We start from the raw sequence: 5,373 nt of genomic DNA, 5'->3' as shown, positions 1-5,373 counted from the left end.
ACCCTTTTGTTCAGAGCGAACGCACCTTCAACCCCCCTCGAAGCTACCGAGCTAACCGCTTGTTGACTGTGGATACCTTCTTCAAACTTCATCGTCTTTTGTACAACATTCCTCACCATGGTTCATGAGGTTAGGTTTGGGCAGATTAACAGTCAGGATGAAATGATCTAAACGTTTTTCATTTTATGAAGTTTTGTTTGTGTGAAACTCGACTACCTTAGTGCTAGCAGGTTATCTGCAGCACACGTGCCCTGTTTTGTGTACTTTGTATTCAATTCAATTCCAAAGGGAAATTAAATGTTGTTATAGCTCATATTATGAAGGTTTCCTCAAAGAGCCGTTGTAGATGCTGATGGCTGTGGGCAGGAAGGATCTCCTGTAGCGCTCCGTCTTACAGCAGATCTGAAGAAGCCTCTGACTGAAGACACTCTGTTGTTGTAGGACAGTCTCATGAAGAGGATGCTCAGGGTTCTTCATAATGTTCTTCATTTTATGAAGAATCCTTCTTTCCACAATGATCTCCAGAGGTTCCAGAGGAGTCCCCAGAACAGAGCCAACCTTCTTTATCAGCTTGTTGAGTTTTTTTAAGTCCCTGGCTCTGATGCTGCTTCCCCAGCAGATGATAGTAGAAGAGATCACACTTTCCACAACAGACTTATAGAAGATATGCAGAAGACTTATAGAACATATGCAGACAGAGCTACTCCAACCTGCTGCCACCTTGAGCGGAGCAATTCTAGAAATTCTATGTGTTTAAAGTTAAGACAAACTTTATTTAAAGGATGATTTTAAACAGAACATTGATCATAACGCGCCGTCCGCGCTTATGCATTTTAACCCTTTTATTAACCCTGGTATTTTAAAGGTATGTGTTGATTCTGGTGCTAAGCTATTAGTTTCTTTGTTAGCTCAACTGCTAACCGGTAAGAACACGTGCTTGCTACTAAAGAGTATTTAACAGAAAGGTTGTTAGTTTTCAAGCTAGTGAATAATAGTCCTTGAACATCATTTACTAGATTTGATAACTAAGTAAACACCATTAAGCCCCATTTCTCCAGAAAGATTTGGCTCTTTTCCAAAATACTCCCTTAATAATATTTCTTCAAATATTATTTCAATAAATAAAGGCAGCTAATTAGACACCGTTCAGAAATAGTCACCCAGAAGGTTGGTTTTATTCAATTCAATTCAAAAATACTTTTTTATTTTTTTATTTTATTATTATTTAAAACATTGTTTTATTAAAATAATATTTTATCTGATCTTGCATTGTGATTGGTTGTCTAAACGTTTGCTGATTATTGCCTAAGTTAGTTCCAAGACTAACTTAACTTCATTTCCAGATTCTTCAAGATAATCCTTGGTTCTCAGGCATAAACATTGCATAGTAATGTTGTTGCATCACTCTTTTGGTCATAATTTCCAATCATCTTTAATCAACTTGTTTATATTGTACATAGCCTATTAGTTGTCCCTATTCTTTAATTCTGTGTGGTAGTTTAGTTGGATTGTTTTAGCATACTAAAGAGTTTGTTGATTGAAATATGTTTGACTTTGAGTTGACTTATTTTTGTTAATAAATTCTTGTATTTTAAGAAATTGTATGAATTCATTCTATATATGTGCAGAGTTTATACTGTTCAATAATGTCAGAGCTCGTCTCACACCTTTCTATTTTGTCCTAATACCATCGGCTTACTGGGCTGGTATTCACAGGACAACCCTTAACAGACCGAAATATTATTTGATAAAATATTAAAATATTAATATTAAATAATATTCTCAGATTCATAATCCTAACGTTGGCGTCCCTCGGTGGGCATTATTATGAACAGCTTGCACTGTACATAATTGTGAATGAATAAACCACAACTGCACATTATTGATGTACCAAGTGATTAGCTTAAAACCAGCTGTCACTGGTCACAATAGGACTCAAAACATCAGAGTTCTAACATCAGATGTCACTGATTATATTTAAGAGAACATTATAACTTGTGACACTCCAGGAGTTCACAATTTTAGACTTTCGTCAAAATGAATAACTCCAATATCTCCGTGCTAGTAACAATCAACTCTGCTACATAGGCAATTTTTAGATGTTCTGACTCAGTCTGGTTTCTTCTGTGTAAGCAATAACTTGAGACTTGGGTTAACTTCAGTTAACCTCTCTGCCCAGACAGTTGCTGCACATCTGTATCCAGAGGCTGTGTTTTGTGTACGACCACAATTTGAAACTGAATTAACTTTGAAGTTAATTTTAGTATCTGACCTAATTTTGATGCATGTATCCATTCAGGAACTTTGTAGTTTGTTTTATGGTTTGAAAGAACAGGATTTTCGCCAGATTAAATCCCAAATTTAATCTAATCACCCTGCCTGTCATAAAGGGGGGTGAATCAAAATCAAATTGCAATTAATACCCTCAGTAGGTGTAGCAATTTTCTTTTTCCTTCGCATTTTAAACAAAATTCCCTTAAAGGTTAAGAGTAGTGTCTAATCACTAGTTCCTCCCAAGAAAGGTGAAAAATTAATGCTAAAATCACAAAATATCCTTAGAGAAAGGAGTAGCATTGTAACACTGAGAGCATAGTGTTGTCATAAGTCATAGGTTGAATGATCAACTGGTGCACCCATTTTACAATCAAATGTTTCCAATATATGTATAGTCAGATATACATATTCAATTCAATTCAATTCAAAACTACTTTATTAATCCCAAAGGGAAATTAAATGTTGTTATAGCTCATTATGTAGGTTTCTTCAAAGAGCCGTTGTAGATGCTGATGGCTGTGGGCAGGAAGGATCTCCTGTAGCGCTCCGTCTTACAGCAGATCTGAAGAAGCCTCTGACTGAAGACACTCTGTTGTTGTAGGACAGTCTCATGAAGAGGATGCTCAGGGTTCTCCATAATGTTCTTCATTTTATGAAGAATCCGTCTTTCCACAATTATCTCCAGATGTTCCAGAGGAGTCCCCAGAACAGAACCAGCCTTTTTTATCAGCTTGTTGAGCTTTTTAAGCCCCTGGCTCTGATGCTGCTACCCCAGCAGATGATGGCAGAAGAGATCACACTTTCCACAACAGACTTATAGAAGATATGCAGCATCTTGCTGCAAACACCAAAGGACCTAAGCTTCCTCAAGAAGTACAGTCTGCTCTGTACGTTCTTGTAGATGGCTTCACAGTTGCATCTCCACTCTAGTCTGTTGTCCAGGTGAACACCGAGGTATTTATACTCCTCCACCACCTCCACTTCTTCTCCCATGATAGAAATAGTTTTTGACTTATTCCTGTTTCTCTTAAAATCTACAATCATCTCCTTTGTTTTAGTCATGTTCAAAATGAGATGATTGTTTCCACACCATGCTACAAAGCGGTTCACCACCTTACTGTACTCAACTTCTTGTCCATCTCTGATCCATCCCACGACTGCAGAATCATCCGAGTATTTCTGCAGATGACAGGATTCTGTCTTGTACTGGAAGTCTGAGGTGTACAGAGTGAAAAGGAATTGTGAGAGTACAGTCCCCTGTGGTGCTCCTGTGCTGCTGACTACCTGGTTAGACTCACAACCCTTCAGTCTCACAAACTGTGGTCTGTTTGTCAGGTAGTCTTTGATCCAGGAGATTGTTGAGGCCTCCACCTGAGTCTTCTGGAGTTTCTGACAAAGCAAATCAGGTTGGATTGTATTAAATGCACTGGAGAAATCAAAGAACATGATCCTCACAGTGCTGCTGGCTTTGTCCAGATGACAGTGGGTTTGTTGAAGCAGGTGTATGATGGCATCTTCAACTCCAACTCCACAGCGATAAGCAAACTGAAGGGGGTCCTGATGGTTTACTGTTTGCTTACTCAGGTGGGCCAACAAGAGTCTCTCTAGGACCTTCATGATGTGGGATGTCAGGGCAACAGGTCTATATACAACCCACTCAGAGTAGCTTTGTACAGAGACCCTGTCAAAGTAACGCTACCACTATTCATGTTTTGTATTTTATCATTTTAGACTTGACCTACCTGACAGAGCTGCAGGCACCCAGCACATCTAATGTTGGTAAGTCAACCTTTTTTACAGATGGGGTTCAAAACATGGTATAACAGCCACATGTGCAGGTCCACTTGAACTGCTGAGTTTCAGCCTTACCCCCAGATTCCACATTCTCCGTTCCACTCCGGCCTGACAACAGCAACATTTCAGCATCAGCTATGTTGCTGAAAATGTTGCTGTTGTAGCTATCTCCAGTCAGAAATTAAGGTGAAGCGTACTGATGTTTTATAAAGTTCCTTTAATGTGATCCGTGTCTTCACAAAACAACGTAAAAGCTAGAAAAAGAAAATAAGACAAGGCTCGTAACCACAGGCGTCTGAATGACTAGTTAACATCACAGATCAACATGTCCAACAAATTTGTTTGAACAGCAAATAAAATAAAACCAACAACTCATACCTTGTTCCCAATCTGACCTGGAAGCTAAATGGAAGGACAATCATTTATATTGGAGTTGACAACAGCAATTAAACTCCAGTAAGGAAGATATTTTTACCAAGTAATGGCGGACCGGTAAACCAGAGAAAAGAAATGAGCTAACTTCCGCCGAAGACCTTCAAAATAAAGCATGATAAACAACCCTAACAAATGTAACCCAAAAAACAAGCAAGTTAACTATTTGCTATTAATTTGTCAACCTTATTTCTGTACTGGCCATTTTAGTTTACTTATCCTTATAAAAGATTTTAATAGTAGTTTGTTACAGCTGTTGCCTGTCATCCGGCAACAGCAAAATTTCTCACACCCAGATATTCTTACAGCTCAGCTCTGTCCTTTTTATCTTTATCAGTAGTATATCTAGAAATAACGTTTTTAAACATTAATTTTGTTTTCGTTGTTTTAGGTTATACACCTGCCTGCAGCACACCCAAATTGGATTTCACTGTCCATGATAATGGTATTTATATTTCATGTTGTCTTGATAAAGACATAGTATAGGACGGGTTGATGGCGGGGACCCCACCTTGCTTGTTAAATGGTAGCGAAAACAATGCAACTTGAGTGTTGCGTTTTGTACTTGATATACTACAGTTAGGAGAACAAGTATTTAATACTCTGCTGATTTGGCTGTAGGTCCCAACCCCCACTTTGGTAACCACTGGTCTAGTGCATAGGTCTGGGCAAAAAAATCAAATAAATATTGAAAAACAAATGCTCAACTTTTAAAGTTGATGAATTAACCTAACAGGTATTTCTTTTGGAGGAAGCCGGAGTACCCGGTGAGAACATGCAAACTCCATGCAGAAAGACCCCAGGCCGGGAATCAGATGCAGAGGCTGGCTGTGGCAAAAGGTAAAGTTTTAATAATAAAAAAGAACTTACGTG

General features: G+C 38.4%; 1 long non-coding RNA gene across 1 annotated transcript; it reads right to left on the bottom strand.

Moving 5' to 3' along the window:
• Positions 1 to 4,267: 4,267 nt before the first annotated feature.
• LOC124864095 lies at positions 4,268 to 4,571 on the bottom strand. The gene is made up of 2 exons (XR_007037257.1): positions 4,447 to 4,571; positions 4,268 to 4,322 (listed from the first exon to the last, which is right to left on the bottom strand). It is a non-coding gene; the product is annotated as an uncharacterized LOC124864095 (long non-coding RNA).
• Between the last annotated feature and the right edge of the window lie 802 nt (positions 4,572 to 5,373).

The sequence above is a fragment of the Girardinichthys multiradiatus genome, chromosome Y (assembly GCF_021462225.1).
Source record: "Girardinichthys multiradiatus isolate DD_20200921_A chromosome Y, DD_fGirMul_XY1, whole genome shotgun sequence".
Classification (NCBI taxonomy): domain Eukaryota; kingdom Metazoa; phylum Chordata; class Actinopteri; order Cyprinodontiformes; family Goodeidae; genus Girardinichthys; species Girardinichthys multiradiatus.
The sequence above is the reverse complement of the archived record's forward strand: the minus strand, read 5'-3'. Positions and strand labels throughout refer to the sequence as shown.